Raw genomic sequence first — 21222 nt, forward strand, 5'->3', positions numbered from 1 at the left:
CATTATACCATGGCATTAGCTTTCCATATAATGTTCCATATAATTAAATGAAGAATATGTTAAATAATTGCATCAGTATGTCATTTTGTATAAGTATACAATTAGATATATAAAATGTACAGCATTGTATAATATTATGTGTAAGATGTAGTATATCATGAGATAAATTATGTATATCATTTATATCACAAAATATGCAAAGTATATAATTTAATATACTGTTAAATATAGTAAGGAAATTGATTTTTTGTCTTATACTATGCAAGGTATTGCATATAACAACATATTTATATTTTACTTTTTAATGCATACTCATTTAAATACAAGTGTGCTTGGGGCTGGGGATTTAGCTCAGTGGTACCATGCTTGCTTCACAAGCAAAAGGTCCTTATATAATTATATAAAGAGATATAAGTGAGATTTGTATTATATAAATGAATTTTTAGAGAATGCTATTTAATTAAAATAATCACATGTAAATACATGTAATATTGAGTTATTACTTTTGCTTGTGTATATAATGTATACTATGAATCATGTATGAACCTATACCATATAACATTCACATGCTACATATATCATTTCCGCATGCCTTACATATGTATCATATTATATAACATGACTAGCATGTATGATGTCATATAAACAATATATGTTGGGCCAGAGATTTAGCTGAGTGATGCCGCTGCCTGCCTTGCAAGCACAAAGACCCGAGTTTCATACCCGGTTCAAAACAATACAGAACAAAAAAAACCTATATATGATAAAATTACATATAATATATGATAAAATACATAATATTATTAGGTGAATACATTTACTAATAGTAAATTCAAATCATTCTTTGTGTTAATCTATCATATACTGTCCATCATGGCTTGATATCAATTGAACTTTACCCAAGTTCTTTGATGCTGTATTTCTACTTGTATATACTACCATGGTATAACATTTAATGAATATATAGTTTATTGCTTGTATGGTAAACTTATACAACTGACAGTGTATTTTACATTATATATTTCTTGAGATATAACATCAGAATATATGTAATATATTATTTAATATAATAGTGCCTAAAATGACATATATAACATAATATTTTTAAATGCTTTCCATGATTCTCAATTACATGTCTAATTATATATTAAATGTAATTAAACATAACCATTCTTTGTATTTAATATATAATACATGGAATCATTAAATCACAGAAAATTTATAGTGTATATTTCACTGGTTATATAAAATAATACTACATGTAACAATTATATATACATTGCTTCATATAATTGTACATGTTTAACACATGTAACTGTTCAACACATGTAACTGTTCATTGTTTATACTAAATGTATAAACTGTAGTTTAATTAATTTTAATATATATCATAAGTTATTGCACTAATTTGTTATTTAACATATATGAGATTTAATATACATTACCTAAAATGTTTGACAGTATATTATGAAATGTTTATAACATATGTACTGAAGTATTATATACAATGTTAATATTTAAAGTATAAATCTTCCTATATAAAAAAATACACTATATATAGTATCATATAGTATACCTTTATATATTATGTAATATGATCATGTCTTTTACCATAAATTATACACCACATAAAATTACATAGTCCATATACCATTACATAGAAAAATGAATATTCCATGATTCCATAATAAACTAATCAAAATTTATATTGCCTATTATGCTTTACCCATATTATGTATTACATTTATAATACAGCACATAAGGACATATTTAATACACTTTCCATATATGGTGGTACCTCAATTCACAAATGCTTTTGTTTGCGAACAGTTTAATTCACAAATATAACCATATAGCAAAATTTTGTTTTTATTTGCAAACTTTGTATAGTGTGATGAACATGACTTGAGGCCATCTTTCTGGCACAATGACAAATGTGGCCATCTTTTTCAGAAATGTAGAATGAATTAAGTTAGTGAAGCAATGCATCACTGTATATTAAAATTATATTTACTTATCTGTGATTTTCATATGTTTAAATATGTCACTATGGATATATAAGAACATAAACATATAGCTATTCTGTCATAGCTATATCAGAAATTCCATTATGTGATATACGAAATATACTGACAGGATTTCATGTGTGATTATATGTAATGAAAACAGTCACATATGTAATTTAATATATATATGATATAATTATAAATTTTATAACATGAAATAAATTAGACAAAAATTTGTGGTTGATATTTAATATATCTAATGTATCAATACAAGTTATCTAAAATTACATATAATGTAAATTATAGTTACATGATGAATTTTATATAATATGTAGTTACAAACACATACTTACGTTTACCAAAATATATATATATATATATGTATATATATTGTGCCGGTGATTGAACTTTTGTCTTTATGCTTCTATTTTATGTTTCTGTGGTATATAATATCTACTTTTACAAATGATGGTGCAGGTATAACATTACAATTTATGTATATTTATTGCGTATAAAATATCCAATTCATGGAAATAATGCATTTTATCACTGAATTCTGTGTATACACATATTAGACATGTATGTTGTGAAAATTTTTATTTTTTGCTAGTATAATGTTTTTCTATGTTCACAATATATTTAATGTTACCTAATTTATATGTATACTATTAGTAATATTTTAATGTTTGTATGTAATACATATTCTCTTTTTCATTAAGTTTATTGGTACCTTTTACATGTAACATATAGTTACATTCAACATTAGGAACTTATACTTTTACATGGTTTATCTTGGTTCTTATTTTTTCAGCATTCCCATGGCCTCCCTTCAAACGTGCTACCCCTGCTTATTTACAAAGACTTTGTTTCTGTTTTTTCCTGTAGTCATATTTTTTCCTTTATCTTCTTTCCTTTCCCCTATACACCCTCCTACTTCCCCTACCCCATTTACACATTTTTCTCGATTTCACCTTATCAATTACACATTTTGATCCTTGCTTATACTTTTAGTTTCTCACACAAGGGAAACTGTTTGGTATTTACATGTGTCCTATTTATTTCATTTAAGAGTATGGCCTCAATGTTATCCATTTAGCTATAAATGTCTCTAATTTCTTGTACCTTATAGCTGAGTAGTACTCCATTTTATAAAATTAAATTTAAAAATCATCTTTATCCAGTCGACAATTAATGGCAATAGGGCTGTTTCCAAGCTTTAGCTATTATACACCATGCTGCTCTAAAAATGGGTGCACATATATCACTGTGGTATGATTTTTAAAATTCTTTTGGGAAGATATCCAGCAGAGGACTAGCTGGATCACATGGGACCTCTAATCCTAGTTTTTTGAGGTATCTCCGTATTGATTTCCACACCAGTCTGCATTCCCAACAAAAATAGAGAATGGTTCCTTTCTCCTTTACAACCCTGCCAACATTTGTTATTGGTTGATCTCTTGAAAGCAGCCATTCTTTCTGAGGTGAAATGGAATCTCGTTGTTTGCATCTGCATCTCTCAAATGACCAGTGATGTTGAACATCTTTTCATATGTTTATTTGCTGCCTTAACTTGTTTGTTTGAGAAATGTCTTCATTTTAGATGCCCATTTTTTAATTGGATCTTTATGTTTGGGGGGTCCTGATTATTTTAAGTTCTTTATATATTCTAGATAATAGCCCTTTGTCTGAAAAACAGCAGATACAAATTTTTTCCAACATTTGCAGGCTGTCTCTTAGCTCTGTTGATGTTTTCTCTTGCAGTACAGAAGCTTTTTACTAAGATGAGATCCCATTGTTGATTCTGCTACTTCCCATGTTACTGAGGATTTGTTCATATAGACTTTTCCTATGCCAATGTCTTTGAGAGTTGAACCTATCTTTATTTTTTTGTACCAGTTATTGAATTCAGAACCTTGCAGCAAGCAAGGAAGGCACAGTGCCAGTGAGCTAAATCCCTAGGCCAAGAGTTCTACCTATCTTAACTTCCAGTAAGTTTAATTTTTCTGTTTTAATATTTAGATTTTTGATCCAATTTGATTTCCATTTAGTGCATGGTGAAAGAAATCTAGATTTAAGCTTTCGCAGCTTGAAATACAGTTTTTCCAACACCACTTTTTTTTTTTTCTTTCTTTTTTACTGGTGATTGAACTTGGGACCTTGTGCTTGTGAGTCAGGCAGAGGACCCACTGAGTTAAATCCCCAGCCCACCACTACTTATTAAAGAGGCTTGCTTCGACTGAGGATGGTTGGCTCCTTTGTCAAAGATGAGGTAGCTGAATATATCTGGTGTTGTTTCTGTATCTTCTAGTTTATTCAACTGATCCTCAGATCTGTTTCTTTGCCAATACCATTCTGTTTTTATGAAAGTGGCTTTGTAGTATAGTTTCAAGTTGGGGATTGTGAAACCCACTGTTTGTCTCTGTTGCCCAGAATTGCTTTTGCTAGTCTATGTCTCTTCTGGTTCCAAATGAATTTTTGGAGTGGTTTCTCTGTTTCTGTGAAATATACTGGTGGGATTTCAATCGGGATTGCATTGAATCTATATAGCAGTTTTGGAAGTATGGCCATTTTCATTTATTGGTTCTTCCTACTCAGTAACAGGGGATGTCTTTCAATTTTCTAATATCCTCTTGAATATCTTTTATCAGAGTGCTGTAATTTTCAAAGTAGAGTCTTTGGCTTCTTTCGTTAAATTGATTCCTAGATACTTCATTTTTTGTGATGCTATTGTGGAAGGAACTGTTTACCTAGTTTATCTCTCAGTGAGTCTGTTATTTGTGTACAAGAAGGTGATTGATTTTTGTCTTGACCTTGTATCCAGCTACTATCTGTAAAGTGTCAATTAAATCTAGAAGTCTTTCGGTGGAGAGAGATTTTTGGGTCTTCAATGTAGATTATCATATCATCAGCAAATAATGAGAATTTAACTTCTTCCTTTTCTATCTTTATTAGTTTAGTTTCTTTCTCTTGTCTAATTGCTGTGGCTAATGTTTCCAGAACTATATCAAACAGATTGGTGATAGTGGACATCCTTGTCTTGTTCCTGAATTTAACGTGAATGTTTTCAGTTTTTGGCCATTTAATATGATATTGGCTGTTGGTTTTTCATAGATAACCTTTATTAACTTAATATATAGACCATCTATTACAATTTCTGCAAGGTTTTTTAAATCATGAATGGCTGTTGAATTTTGTCAAATGTTTTTTTTTTTTGCGTCTATTGAGAGGATCATATGTTTTTTGTCCTTCACTGTGTTAATATAGTGTGTTACATTTATTGACCTAGGTATGTTGACCCATCCTTGCATCCCTGGAATAAATCTGACTTTGTGAGGATGTATAATCTTCCTGGTGATCCTCTGTATTCTGTTTGCTAGTATCTTATTAAGGATTTTTGCATCTGTATTCATTAAGGAGATTGGCTTGTAGTTCTCTCTTTTAGTTGGATGTTTCCATGTTTGGGAATGAAAGTGATACTTGCTTCCAGGAATGAATTTGGAAGTATTGCTTCCCTTTCAATTTCATTGAAAAGTTTAAAGAATAGTGGCAATACTTCTCTATGTGTCTTCTAAAATTCAGCAGTGAATCCATCAGGACCTGGGCTTTTCTTTGTCACTAAACTTTTAATTGCATTTTTAATCTCACTGATTTTAATTGGAGTGTTTTGTGTTGATATTATTAATCTTGGCATATAATATTTACCTTGAGGTCATTAGGTTCTTCTACACGGCACATATTTATTCTACTTATTTAAATTCCTCTCCTCCTCAACCTTCATGCATTTCCCCTTGGACCACTTCACTTTTTTTTTTTTTTTTTTTTTTTTTTTTTTTTTGGATTTTTGAGACAGGGTCTCACTATGTAGTTGAGACTGACCTAGAACTCACTATGTAGCTCAGGCTGGTCTTGAACTCACAGCCTACCAAGTGCTGGGATTACAGGCATGTACCACCACACCTAGCTGGACTGCTTCACTATTAAGATTCATCTCCTTGTCCCCATCTATCTATCCTTTACTATTCTGTGTTTGCACTTTGCCTTACTCAAGTGAGAGGTGCCATACAATGCCTACAAACTACCAATAAACTTAATGTAAAAAATTTTAAGCTTGTATATCTGGTTTATTTCACTTATTTCCTACATTCATGTTCCTACAAGTGTCTCAAATCTGTCATCTTTATACCAGAGCAGTATTTCATTATATGTGGATACCACCTTTTCTTTATCCATTCATCCTGGCTGTTTCTAGGATCTAGCAATTATGAGCTGTGCTGCTATAAATATAGTTATGCATTATTGCTGTAGTATGATGTTTTAAGCTCTTTGGGGAAAGTTGCCTAGCAGGGGATCACTAGGTCACATGGAATTTTTAATTTCAATTCTTTGAGAAATCCCCATACTGATTTTTTTCCTCATTGAGTTTATTGGTATATTTTCTCATAAAATGTTTCAAAAGCAAAGTTTAAAAGGTCCCAAGTTAAAGGCTATTTTTAAAAATCAATGTTTTTTTTCTCATTGAGTTTATTGGTACATTTTAGGTGTATAGTACAGTTGCATTCATCATTGGGATCTTGTACCTTTACATGACAGATCTTGGTTCTCATTTTTCCCCTTGTCTCTGCCCTCCCTTCACCCCCTCGTCACCTCACCATTTATAAACACTTTATATCCATTTTTTTCATTTTCTCCTATTTTTTTCTTTTCCCTTATTACCTTTCCCCTACCCTTCCCACTTCCATACTGATTTCCATAATGGCTGTAATAGTTTACATTCCCACCAATAATGAAGAAAAATATTTCTTTTTCACTGCAGCCTTGACAGCATTTGTTCATTGATTTCTTAATGATTGCTATTCTTTCTGGTCAAGATGGAATCTTAGTGTTGTTGTTTAAATATCCATTTCTCTCTCTGTCTCTCTTTTTTTTTTGGTACCAGGGATCAAACACGGGTCCTTGCGTTTGCAAGGCAGGCAACAGAGCCACTGAGCTAAATCCCAGGCAGAATATGCATTTCTCTAATGGCCAGAGATGTTGAGCATTTTTTCCTGTACTTGTTGATCATTTGTATTTCTTCCTCTGTGAATTTTCTTTTCATTTCTTTTGCCCATTCCTTGGTTGGATTTTAATTTTAGATTGTTTCGTTTGGCTTTTTTTTTTCTTAAAGTTCTTTGAATATTGTAGGTATTATACCTGTCTGAGAAGTAGCTGGCAAATTTTTTTCCCATTGTGTAGGTTGTCTCTTCACTCTACTGATTTTTTTTTCTTTTTTTTGTACTGGGGATCAAACTTGAGCCCTTGCACTTATGAGGCAGGCAGCAGAACCACTGAGCTAAATCCCCAGCCCTCTACTGATTCTTTTGCTGTGGAGAATCTTTTTAGTCTGATATAATTCCATTTGTTGATTCTTGCTGTTCTTTTGCAATTGAGGTTCTGTTTAGAAAATACTTTCCTATACATATGTCTTCAAGCGTTTTACTTATTTTATCTTTCAGTACATTTAATGTTTAGATCTTGATTTTAATTTTGTAAATGGTGAGAGATAAGGGTCCAGGTTCAATCTTCTGCACACAGATAATAAGTTTTCCTAGTATCACTTGTTGAACATGCTATCTCCCCTCCTACATCTGCTTTTGGTCCTTTCACTGAAGATCAAATATGTCTGGGGAAGTTTTTTTATCCTCAATTCTGTTCTCTTGATTCATGTGTCTGTTTTTGTTCCAATACAATGCAATTTTTATCACTAGTTCTTTGTAGTATAAATTGGAGTCAAGTATTGCTATGATTCTTGCTTTGCTCTTGTTGCCCAAATTTGCTTTTGGTATTCTGGGTCTGTTCTAGCTCCACATGAATTTTAGGATTGCTTTTTTTGGGGGGGGGAATCTCTAAAGTATGTGATTGGTATTTTTATTGTGACTCTTTTTCAGAGTACTCCTTTTTCAGTGCAATTTTCTTTGTAGAAATCTTTCATGTCCTTGGTTAGGTTGATTCCTAGGTATTTCATTCTTTTTGAAGCTAGTATGAATGATATTATTTTCATAATTTCCTTCTCATCCCATTTGTTGTCGGTGTAAGCAAATGTTAATGATTTTTTATGTTAATCTTTCATCCTACTACATTGTTGAAGTTTTTTAATTCCAAGGACTTTTTATGGAGTTTTTTGGCATCTTATGTATAGAGTAACAAGTCATCTGCAACAAATACTAATTTTATTTCTTACTGTTTTATTTCTTTCTGTTGTCTAGTTGCTCTGGCTAATGTTTCAAGTACTATTTGAGTAGAAAAGGTGATAGTGTACATCCTTTTTCTTGATTTTAGAGCGAATACTTTTAGTTTTTTCCCATTTAGTATGGTGCTGGCTATTCGTTTGTTATATACAGCTTTTATCTTATTTAGGTAAGATCCTTCTACATCTATTTCCTTCAGAGTTTTTGTCATAAAAGGGTGTTGGATATTGTTGAAACCATTTTTTGAATCTTGATTTTTTAAAATTTTGTTTCAGTTTATGCGATACATCACAGAGAGTGATAACATAGTGCCAATGTGAACTTCAACCCTGTATACCTCAGGCTGAATCGGCTGAACCTGACCTCTGACTGCAAGATCTGTGTCTGTGTTCACTAGCCCTTGCCTCTCAGTGGAACTCCCCCGAGTCTGCTCTCCCACTGCTGGCAACCTCTGGTCGCTGTCTTTCCTTCATTCACTCTGGGAACTTAGCAGTTTGAAGCTGCCAAGGGGCTGATCTGAAACCTAAGTTTAAATACTTAGCCCTTCTCTCCAAGCATGCTCCCCTCAGCTCTTGCTACTCTATTGTGGCTGCAGGCACTTTTACCGTGGTCATTCACCAGCTGTTGACTCTGGAGGATCACTCTGGAAACAGTGTCATGCATTTTCCTTGTTGGTTCCAACCGTAAATGATTCTTTTAGTCCCAGTGTAGTTCTCCAGTTCTCTGTGAACTAAAAAGTTGTTCGTTTCACTTTACCTCCCAGCTGGTGAATATCAAATTGCACAATCTCTCCTCAGTGATGTGATCTATTTCTTCTGTATCACTTAGTTGCATTTTTGTCTCCTCTGTCATTAATCTCATGGTTCCTGGATAAGCTCCATTCGCTTCAATCATTCCCCAAGCTATTGTTTTCCAGACTCCAAACACTTTGTCCAGGAGAAACTGAGTTGCTCATACTCACTGCTCTGCCATTTGGGGACACTTAATTCTGAACATGACCATGGTATCCCATGCCTCTGCCCACTTAGTTGGCCTAGCTGACTTATGCCTACCTAGCTGACCTAGCTGACCTAGCTGCCCTAACTGCCTATGAGCTGGGGCTGGAACACAGTGTATGGGACACATTTCAGAAGTTGACTCTAATAACCAAAATCAGGTCGCCAACACCCAACAAGTCACAGAAGCTAGTGGGGAACAAGGTGGGACTCCATACAGGAGAATTAGCCACACTTCACACAATGAAAAAATGCTTGTATATGAAAGTCTTAACACTGAACACCTAAGTGTGTAAAACTATTTGGAGATAGGATTTCAAAAAGGCAATTAAATTAAAATAAGATGTATGTTTTCAAAATTTTCATTGCAGTGAAGAAACTGTAAGCTTCACTTACATTTTCTATTCAAGGTTACTGCAGGTATACACCTAGCAAAATTGACATTTCAGAATGTTTAATCTGGAGTCATTTTGAGAAGGGGTTAATTAAGTTTGAGTTACAGAACAACTACAGAGCAACTATACTTAAAGGTTTCTGGAATTACCCTACCAACAGAGACAGGGTAGGAGAGAGCTACAAGGGACAGTTGTGGAGAGGGTACAGGCTGGACATAGATCACCTGAGATGTTTGAGCTCAAGCAAGGAAACAGGAGTCTCACCTGCTGAGTTGAGAAGTCAGAACAGTCTTGTGTTGCTTTCCAAGGGGTCTAGGTCTGAAAGTGCTAGCACTAAGTCCAGCAGTCTACTTGATACCCATGCTGACCTGCCTACATCCAACACAGAGGTTAGTGGTCTGTTTCCTTTCTTCATCTACCAGTAAGACCAGGGATATACCTCACCTTAGATGGTTGCTACAGCCTGGTATGTACAGACAGAGGGGCTGTCTGCAGCTGGAGGGGGCACTTTACAAACCCATAGGCTGTAAAGTTAGGTGGAACAAGCTGTGATTTGAGACGCACAGAAGCACACATAAAGTAGGAGAGGCTAGAGTGAATATAGACTTAGGGAAGATACCACTGACCAACTAAGCCCAGTGGGAATGATAAGGCATGATTAATCATTCACACACAAAAATGTGAGTGTGGAAACAAAACGGGTCTTAGTAGTTATTCACTATACCTTCCTCATATCTGTTGGGTACCAATACCACACACCCTGAAAAAAACTACTCAATGAATAATACAAAGGACTGTTTTTGGACTCATTTCCTCCAGTGGATCTTTGGGATTTTAAGTTTTTTGCTTTTTTTCTTTATTTTTATACTTTTATTTATTTTGCTCTCTGTATTTTTCTTCTATTTCTTGTGTACCCTTTTATACTTTTATCTAATTTTGCTAATTTTCTTTAACTCCTTAATAAGATCCATTAATCTCACTTCTCTCCTCATTTTCCTTTTCTTTTTCTTTTCTTTTTTTGGTACTGAGGATCAAACTCGGGACCTTGCTCCTCATCTTCCTTTTCTTTATTTTTAAATTTTACTTCTTCCACATTCCCTTTTCCTACCACCTCAATTTTACTAGTGTTACTATTATGCTTTATTAATATTTAGACATTTAAGCAAAATGGATGAATTACTGAATAACAATATCAAAACTGACCCAAAAGATATAATAACCCTGAATAATCTGTTAACAGTACTGAAATTGAAGCAGTAATTTTAAAAAAAACTTACCAACCAAATAGATTGCTTCTGAATTGTACAAGAACTTCAGGGAATATTTAATACCAATACTCCTCAAACTCTTTAGTAAAACTGAAAAGGAAAGAACACTACAAAATTCATTCCTGGAAGCTAGCATTTCCCTGATTCTAAAATTATACAAAGACACAACTAAAAAAGACAACTATAGGCCAATCTCTTTAATGAAAACAAATGTAAAGTTCCTCAACAAGATACTGGTAAACAGCATGGAATTAATCCACTTACCTATAAATGCCTATATACTAATTTGTTTAATTTATACTACTAGTTTATCTTAGATAACTTAAAAGAAAGTTTTGTTTATTGTTACTTTTTTGAAGAAATATTTTGGTTTATATCTTTTATGCTGAGTAACTACTTTGAATATGATATGCATTGTATTAACTATTGCTATTCTCTTATTTTGTTATGAAATTTTGTTTTGTTTTTTCATTAAAAAAAGTTATAAAAAGATACTAATGCAGGACCAGGGATTTAGCTCAGTGGTTCTGCCTTGCACTTGCAAGACAGGCAGCAGAAGCACTGAGCTAAATCCCTGGCCCCAAAGATCTAAATATTAACATACCTCATAAGTAGCCCAGAAATAATGTTTTGTTTCCCTTTGGATATGGAGGCACACTGCAAATGAAAGGCTATAGAAAGAGTCATTGAACAGAACAGATTAAGCAAATATGTAAGATAAAGATATTTGGTAGTTATTGAATGAATGGCATCAATATTGTTAATAATAGTGGATATTGGATAAGGAGCTTTTGATGGGTGAGACCATAACATTACCATTGTAGTAAACTGCTACAAGGTGCCCCTCGATTTTTTAAAATAATTTTATTGGTACATTTAAGGTATACATTATAATGACATTCATCATTGGATATTTGCACCTTTACATAATCCATCTTGGTTCTTATTTTTACCCCATTACCCTGCCCTCCCTTCCGCCCTTCCACCCCTCCCTACCTACGAAGACTTTGTTTCCACTTTTTTCTTTTTCTCATATTTGTTAGATAAAAGAGCCAAAAACCAAGACCAGACCAGAACCATAAGAAGCCCTTTGTTATGGGGAGGATCTTCTGGGCTGTCTCTGAACAAAGAAGAGAAAGCAACATGGCAACACAGGGAGCTTCTTTTATAGGAGCAGAGTGGGGTTAGCCTAAACTGGGGTGGAGTTGAGTGAAATAGTATTAAGAGATTGGAGGAGCCTGTGACATCACTAGCTGTTAAGAGTTAGCAAGTATTAGACTACTCTTTTGGTGGGAGAAGAGGCATGATGGGAAAAAGAAGCCTGTCCTTTGTTCGGAGACATTTTAACATGGAGGCTGCTAGTCTATGTGGCAGCCATTTTAAGGCAAGGGAAATCTAGCAATATTAATTCAATTCCCTTCTTTTCCCCTACCCCTCCCACTACCCCTTCTGCTATGCACCTTTTTTTTCTATCTCACATTATCTATTATACCTTTTAGTCCTTATTTACACTTTTAGTTTCTCACACTAGAGAAACTATTCGGTATTTACACATATGTGTCTTATTTCACTTAAAAGTATCACCTCAAAGTGCATCCATTTAGATTTAAATATCTCTAGTTTCTCATTCTTTATGGCTGAGTAGTACTACATTTTATTTTAAAAACGCATTTTCTTTATCAGTCTCTTGTTGGCCCCTTGATTTTTTTTTGTTTGTTTGTTTTTGTACTGGGGATTGCACCTCAGGTCCTTGCACTTGTGAGGCAGGTGCCAGAACCACTGAGCTAAATTCCTGGCTCAGCCCCTTGATTTTTACATGTATTTATTTATTTATAAATTTTATTTTTAGATAGGTGTGGTAGTGCACACCTATTATCCCAGCACTTGGGAGACTGAGACAGAAGAATGAAATGAGCTTGAGGCCAACCTGGGCTACACAGTGAGTTCAAGGCCCGTCTGAACTACTTAGTGAGGCCTTCTCTCAAAAAAGAAGAAAAGTAGGGCTGAGGATTTAGCTCAGTGGTTCTGCTGCCTGCCTAAAAAAAAAAAAGAAAAAGAAAAGGAAAAATTTTATGATTAAAAGCAGGCAAAATTGCTTTGTCAAATGGAGGAACAGTGCGGATAATTGGTACTTACTAAATTCGTATTAGGTAATAAACAATCTGAAGGCCCCATTTTAGCTTACATAGTGCTGTATTAAATTTCTTTTTTTTTTTTTTCTTTTTTGGTTTTTGAGACAGGGTCTCACTATGTAGTTGAGACTGACCTGGAACTCACTATGTAGCCCAGTCTGGTCTCAAACTCTGAGGGATCTTCCTGCCTCAGCCTCCCAAGTGCTGGGATAATAGGCATGCGCCACCATGCCTGGCTATATTAAATTTCTTTTTTTTTCTTTTTTTGGTACCGGAGATTGAACTCTGGTCCTCGCGCTTGCAAGGCAGGCCACCAAACTGCTGAGCTAAATCCCCAGCCCTATATTAAATTTCTTGATGGAGGCTTCATGTGATCCAATTTTCTCAAGTTGACTTTTAAGTGCCAATGAGTTACTCTGACATTGTTACTCATTAAGTCAGAGACTTGATATGTAATATAAAAGATTTGACAGAAATAAGCATTATGAGGCCAGGAGTGGTGTTGCACGCCTGTAATCCTAGCACTCAGGAGGCTGAGGAAGGAAGATTTCCATGAGATTGAGGACATCCTAGGCTACATATTGAGTTCAAGGAGAGCCCAAACTACATAATAAGACCTAGTCTCAAAAAATGAAAGAGAAAGCGAGAGAGAACGAAATGTCAAGGTTAGTCAAAGCAACCATTAAAGGGAGGAATATCCAACTTTCTATCTTATGTAACAAACTTAAAAATTGTACAGGATCAATGTTTATATAGTGGTATAACTGTTATGATCTTCCATATGGTTAGTACATTATCTTTTGTCAATTGATGTAATTTAGAAATTACTAAATATCAACCTATATGGTGGAAGAACAAAACACATTCCATGAGTTTTTCAAGCTTTTTAAAAATATAAATTATTTAATATATAAATTGGTATCTAAATTGTGAATTTGCAATCCCAGCAAATGGAAATTTGTTTTAATTTAGATATTATTTGTATATAAGGAAAATTTGTCATATATTTATGTTAAATTATTGTATGTACATATAATTCCTTTTTTACCTTTCTTTAATCTACTGGTGTCTAGGGTTTTATGAAATAATGTGTAATCTAGGGCTGGCATTATGCATGTTGTTCACTCAATCCTTAAATTTCTTTTTTTCCTTTAGATTTTCCCCACCTGATACTGTTAACATTTTTTCAGGCTTTTAGCTTCCTAAAGGTGACATATTAATTTGTCTTTCTTATTGATCAGAAGAAAAGGGGAAGGAACAAGGGATTTTTCTGTCTCTAGGCAGTTGTCTGTCCATCAGTCCTGTCCACCCCCCCTACTTCTGCCACCCCCACAACAGAAGGAAAACCACTCTTTTAAAGCAAAATCTTTAGTTTACCTTCTATACCTAGGTGGCTATAAAAGTTTTTCCTTTCTCATGGAATGTTTACTTAACATACCTGGGATTCCTAGTTGCTCCACCTTTGTGGTTCCCATTGTCTCTATTCATAGGCAGCATTTCCCGAATTTTTCTCCATTTTCACTTGATTTCCTAAGAAAGTCAAGGCCAGCCTGAACTATACAATGAGATCCTCCAAAAAACAAATTTAAAAGGTTACATACATTTTACTGTATAAATTCTGGATTTCCAGTTGGCTAAAATTGTGGATATTTGTGCATGTATAAGTTATATTAAAATATATAAATTGTTATTATATCTTTTCCCCGCTCCATATAGACATATTTTGCATAACTTGTTCCCTCCTGCCTCCCTTTTTTGGATGGCTTCTCTCTTTTTTCTTGGACTTCAAGCTGCCTATAGGCATAGAGCACAGTTGTCCCTGGCTGAAAACTCAATGTGGACTCTAGTCTAAGTTTTCAAAAATGGGATGCCCAAGGCCCCTGTATCCTTGCCTCTAGGCATTCTTATTCCTTTTCCAGCTTTCCCATATGCCTTCATGGAGTGGGGTCTGCAAAAGGAGATCTGACAGACTCTCCTTGGGACAGCAGCTTTCCCCTTTGTATGAAGTATCAGTAACTTTTCATTGCCTGGTATTGGTTTTAGTTTTCTCTAATCTCTTGTTTGTTTCCACAAGTATTTCCTTGTTGTTTCATAATTAAATTCTGATGGTCCTGAGCAGCTCAGTCCACAGGTGGCAGCCTCCCTCTCTTGGACTTTGAGGAGCCTGGTTTATTTTCCAGAGAGTGCCAGTGACCTTATGAGTATTTTGAGGCTCCAGGTCATTAGCATAAGGCCTTTAGTGTGAGGGTAAAAGAGAACTTTCAGTTGAGATCCATGCACATTATTGATTTAGTACCTTCTGTGAAATTCATGGTATCCTCAGGGAGATTAGTCAGGGCCACAGTACAGTATTCTCTGCCCCTTTCCCATCATATATATATTTGTTTGTGTGTGTGGGCGTGTGTGTGTGTGTGTGTACTGGGGATCGAACTTGGGACCTTGGGCAGGCAGCATAACCGCTGAGCTAAATCCCTGGCCCTCCCGTTTTATTAATCACATTGTCTCTGGTCTCCAAAGGTGTGCTCTACTGTACCCACTGTGTCAAGGAGCGAATTTCAATACTAGGAAGGCAAGTTATAATACAAGGGTTTACATCAAGTACATATTTTTTAAGACAGGGTGTATTATGTTCCAGACTGACTGCAAGCTCCCCATGTAGCCCATGCTGTCCAAGACCAGGCTCCTAATGCCTCAGCCTCCCATAAGCTAGATTACAGGCATGCACCACCATGCTCAAATTCCAGAACATTGTTAGCTTGTGTCATCCCTGGTTCCTGCCTTGGAACCCTCATGCTAACCCTGCGTAGCCCCACCACCACCACCCCATGAAAGCCTCCAAAGAGCACTCTCTTTACTCAGGCAAGCTGAGATGAAGAGAAAAAGAGCAATGCCATTTATATGTACCACAACTTGTCAGTGTTGGCCTGTGTGTGAGAAAGAAGAGATGGGAAATCAGCAGTCCAAGCAGCTTTATTGCTAAACTAGAGAGGGACCTCTCTGTGTGAGCAGAAAAGAGAAGGTGTCTCTTACATTCTAAGATCCTATTTAATAGCATTTTTGTAGGTGTTTGAGGGGTGGGTTGAATAAAATTGGCAGGCTTGTGGCTTGCTGATGTGACCTACTTGCTCTGTGACCTACTGACATGTCCTCAGTGATTTCCTGGCATGTCCTCTGGAGACTGCTCAGGATCTAAGTAAAATGAAGCCTATGTTTCTCTAAGATGGTAGGTGGGCTCATTTGAACTAGTGGTGTCCCTGTGTGTCTCTAACATTCCTATCTTTAAAGGGGTGTACAAAAATGGGTTGTCATTCTTTTCTTGGCTACTTCCTGCTGGGAGGGGGTGACAAAGGATTTTTTATGTTTTAGAGAAGGAAGGACATTTGGAGGTGTTATCAAGTAGTTGCCTAAGAGATAGCCAATATTCATTCCTGAAAATATCTTTTGAATTGATTATATAGGGAAGAGAAAGAAGGAAAAGAGTAAGAAGGATTAAGGGGGCCAGGAGGGGTAGGAGCCAATGAAGTGGAAAGGGAACATATCATTGGAAGAGCATTCAAAGAGTTTGGAGATGCATTCATGAAGGCATTTTGCCCCATGTTTGATGAGGCTGGTATAAACGCAGCATTCTTCTTGGAGAAGAGCACATATGTTGCCCTGTGAAGGTGTTAGGAGATTAAGGTCTCTACAGTTTTGGAGGACAACTGAAGCCAGGGAATCTACTTGTTATTGCAAATATCCCAGTTGGTCAGAGACTTCTTGTAATCCCTTGATGAGTTCTTTTGACAGCCTGGTCACCTCTGAAAGAGAGACTCTCAGGCTCTGATCCCCATTCCATTTCCTGTGTTCATTCCTAGGGTGACCTTAAGAGGACTAGCTGTATGATGTGTTGTACCTTAACATGTGTTATTGAGGAGATAGGGTTGGGTAGATTGAATATTGCTAAGGAAAGAGTGGGAGTGAGGGGGCCTATGTACAGGTTGTGGTCCAGTTGGTAGATAAAAAAATGTATACTTTGCCTCCACACACCCAGAAGATTCCTATCTCTAGGCAAAAATATCCCATGAGATCAAATCAGGACAAGAGGAGGGAGTCTGGGGGTTGATTAGGAAGTAAATGTCAGACTGCCTCAAATTTGTGCCATATATGGAAGGCAGAGCTAAAAGTTGCAGCTGTAAAGGAGGAAGGGGGTAAGGCTGGTTGTAATATTGTAGAATCTTCTTGGCTAAGAACAGCAAATCTTTGGTTTTGGAAGACTCTACCATTAGGAGTATTGAGACATTTGCTTTTGGGGGCACCTCCATGGCCTAAGGGAGTATGGTTCAGGGGGTCCTTTCCCCTGTCTTTACAACATTCAGATGTGGTAGTGTTTAGACTGCCCTAGAAGGAAGTGTATTCAGTTCACCATAAAAGAGTTCCCAGATGGTTAAGTTGTGGTGATCAGAAGGTTGGAGGAAATGAATAGTAGCTTTGCAGAGGGAGGGGCCTAAAGAGCTGATTGGGATAAATTAATCTTGTTTGGTTTGAGTAATGCACAGAGGAGCATGTTGGGTCATTTTGGGTTATGACCTACTGCAGCAGTTAGTGAGAGTTTAAGACTAGTCTGATACCCGTTAGTGTCCCCAGGAGTCTGATATCAGATCTTTCACCTAGGGTTATGACCATGGGACTGGTAGTCTCAGTGAGGTGTAGTCATTTGTCAGTTTGCAACAGATCGTTGAGGCCAAGCAACTTACCCCAAAGACCTCTGCTCAATATACAGAGCTAATAGCTCTTACTGGGGCACTGATATTAGGAAAAGACAAAAACCTATATAGCTATTCAGACTCCACATATGTCTTTTTGGTGCTATATTTTTATGCAGCAATAAGGAAAGAAACAGGTATACTGGACCAGGGATTTAGCCCAGTGTTTCCATGGCCTGCATTGCAAGCACAAGGTCCTGAGTTCAATCCCTGATACCAAAAAAAAAAAAAAAAAAAAAAAAAAAAAAAAAAAAAAAAAAAAAAAAAAAAAAAGGCGGAACTATTCAGACTCCACATATGTCTTTTTGGTGCTATATTTTTATGCAGCAATAAGGAAAGAAACAGGTATACTGGACCAGGGATTTAGCCCAGTGTTTCCATGGCCTGCATTGCAAGCACAAGGTCCTGAGTTCAATCCCTGATACCAAAAAAAAAAAAAAAAGAAAAAAAGAAAAAAGAAAAAGAAAGAAAAAGAAATAGGCTGACTGACTAATAAGCAATAGATTATAAAACACAAGCAAGAAACTCTACAACACTTAGAAGTAGCAAGAGATCCCAAAGAGACATGTCTAAAGTCTCCCTGGGAAATAAGCTGCTAGGCAAGAAGGGCGCCCTTACCACCCCCTTAAGACCTTAGCCTTATTCACAGATCATGAGTAATCATCCTGTTTCTTCCTCAAGGAATAGTAACAAGGCACAAAAATCCTACCTGGGAAATGGTCACTAGAATTTTCACAGAGCTAAAAAATAAGGTATTCCTGACAACATATGGAAGATCTGAGGCTCCTCTTTAGAAAGCAAGACTCCAGGATTGCTGTGAATGCAGATCAGTACAGTTACCAATAACCCTAATTCACCACAGTTTAAATAGGTACTTGTGTTGAGGCGCCTGTTTTAAATTAGATCCATTATGTGAGTAATCTTGCTAACAATGTGGCTCTCAGGCTCTTGATAATTTTTCTAACCTCTCTCCTTGCCCTACTTTAAGCATGAAAATCTGACATGATTCTCATATTTGGGTTCTACATCTCCAACATAATAGTAACTTTATTTCTTCCATCACACAGACAGCTCAGTGATCACTAATTCTTTTCTCATTGTCTAACATTTTTTTGTTCAACCCAGCCAGTGAGCCAGAACATCCCAAGGCAATTAGAGAACACATAATCTCCAGTAGGAATGGTCTGCACCCTCTTTCACCTGGAAGAAGAAGCTATAGAAGATAGAAGATCCTTGCACAGAGTCACCAAAGAGTTCCCACGTGGACTTCTAATGAGAACTCTAGCAGGTATTTCATAGGATGGCCTAAACCTGATAGCCTTATGAGTGGGTGATACAAAAAGGACAAAAAAGGAGATTTTTAACTGTATTTTCTCCTGAATAGTGGCCCACTCTGAAACTATGTGGTGTACTTCTTTTCCTACTTTAACATGACTCAAACTCACTTGGTGGAGCCTGTTTCTTTTCCTACCTTTAATCAAACCTTGCAAGTGTTTGTGTTTCTCTTGACCAATTCTTTGCTCAGAACAGAAAGGACCTAGAAACCACCTCCAAAGTGAGACTCCAGTACCCCAAAACTTGATAACATGCTCTTAGAACCCGTGCATTGTACTTCTTTTCCACCTTCAGTAAAACTACATTCTTGCCTCCTTTTCTGTGTCTTGTCTAATTCTTTGTTTGGTATACAAAGGACTAGGAAGGAGGACTTCCACGGCCCTCATGTGGTAACATATCCACCTAATTTATTTATTTTTTTTGTACCGGGGATCAAACTCAGGGCCTTGTGCTTGCAAGGCAGGCAGCAGAACCACTGAGCTAAATCCCTGGCCCCAAACTAATTTAATTTTTAACAAGTTACCTCAATGTTTCTCACAAAACAATAAAACATATGAAAAGAACAAGGTAAAGTTTTCCCAAACCAATTTTTGGCTTATGTCATGTAGACTCAAAGACATTTGGGTTAATGCTTTCCTAATGACTCATGATTTATTTTTAAATTAATCTGGTAGGGCCAGGGATTTAGGTCAGTGGTTCTGCTGCCTGCCTTGAAAGCACAAGGATCTGAGTTCAATCCTCAGTACCAAAAAATAAATTAATTAATTAATCTGGTACCATTTCAACCATACTCATACACAAAGACATACATAAACATATATGATACACAACAAGAACATGAGCGTATATAAAACAAAGACTTAGTTTTATAATTTTCTAGTTTTTGAAATTACACTATCAGCGTGCCTTCCTTTTACTGTTCTAAGATGTCAAGAGCACTTCTACATGGATTTTGGGGAAAAATCATTTCATAATTGAAGTATGACTATAGCTGTCTGAGGCTCAATGTACCTTGCCCCTGAGCCAGCTATGGCATAGAGAAACATAACTCCATTTTGCCTCTGTCACAACTGAGGCCTCATCAGATTCATGAATTTGTAGTACTCACCCACAAGATTACATCAGCTGAAGACATCCTTGTTCTTTGAGAACCAAGTAGTAAAACAAAAGAGAAAGGTTCACCTGGGGAGGGACCAATTCTTTGTCAAACTTAAATCATCCCAACCACTATTGTTAGAATGGTCTCCATCCAGTCCTGCTCAAAGAACCTCATAATTTAAGATCTTAATCAGCTCCTCATTATTTTAGGATTACCGCTACACTCTAGGTCACCTGATGCTCCCCTCCAATTATTGGATGTACCCAATAAGTGATGGCTAGATTGCAGACTCATTGCTTTTGCCCTCTCTGAGGCACTGACCTCCCAGCCCCCAATAAGCTTTGAAATTATGCAAGTTTCTATTGTCTTTTTTCTCTTTAGCCATCTTCATTCCTCTTTCTAGGTAGTGAGAGGATTGATCACCCTCTGATACTAATCAATACTTAATCCTAAATTTTCATGACTGAAGGTAAGATTCATGGTTTTAGTAGCAACATGAAAAATTTACATAACTTTTACTTTTTACCTCTGCAAGAGAGATGGATTATACCCAATTCATGATTTAACTTAGGAACTATAGTGGTATGTGTATCTGGCTCTGTGGTGTATGTGTTTTCTTGTGTTGGGTATTTTCTTTTCTTTCTTTTTTTTTTTTTTTTTTTTTTTTGGTACCAGGGATCAAACTCGGGTCCTTGCACTTGCAAGGCAGGCAGCAGAACCACTCAGCCAAACCCCTGGCCCTACTATGTAGTGCAGTCTAACATCAAACTCATGGTGATCTTCCTGCCTCAGCCTCACAAGTGCTTGTATTACAGTCATGCACACCCACACCCAGCTCTTGTGTTGGTTTTTTTTTTAAGAGAGAAAGAAACACATCTCCTTTTCTCACCCTAGCTCCCCTTCCCTGTTTCCAACATTACCGCTTTCCCATTTGCCATTTTTGTTTTGTGTGTGTGTGTGTGTCTGTTGTTATTGTTTTGGTTTGCTATGAGTCCAGGTTTTTTTACACTAGAGTCTCTTTATGCC

At 36.1% G+C, this 21222-nt stretch overlaps 2 long non-coding RNA genes across 2 annotated transcripts in view; one reads left to right on the plus strand and one right to left on the minus strand.

Annotated features, from left to right (window-relative positions):
- LOC104866917 overlaps positions 1 to 10499 on the minus strand; it is a 67387-nt gene extending 56888 nt beyond the window's left edge. The window contains exon 1 of the long non-coding RNA XR_004515788.1: positions 8836 to 10499. This is a non-coding gene — a long non-coding RNA (uncharacterized LOC104866917). The remainder of the gene's footprint in view (positions 1 to 8835) is intronic.
- The window catches only part of LOC104866928, a 111140-nt gene that overhangs the window by 63172 nt on the left and 26746 nt on the right, over positions 1 to 21222 (plus strand). The window contains exon 2 of the long non-coding RNA XR_781606.2: positions 18888 to 19050. This is a non-coding gene — a long non-coding RNA (uncharacterized LOC104866928). The remainder of the gene's footprint in view (positions 1 to 18887; positions 19051 to 21222) is intronic.

Source organism: Fukomys damarensis, unplaced genomic scaffold (genome assembly GCF_012274545.1).
Source record: "Fukomys damarensis isolate Sample0158 unplaced genomic scaffold, DMR_v1.0_HiC HiC_scaffold_39, whole genome shotgun sequence".
Lineage (NCBI taxonomy): Eukaryota > Metazoa > Chordata > Mammalia > Rodentia > Bathyergidae > Fukomys > Fukomys damarensis.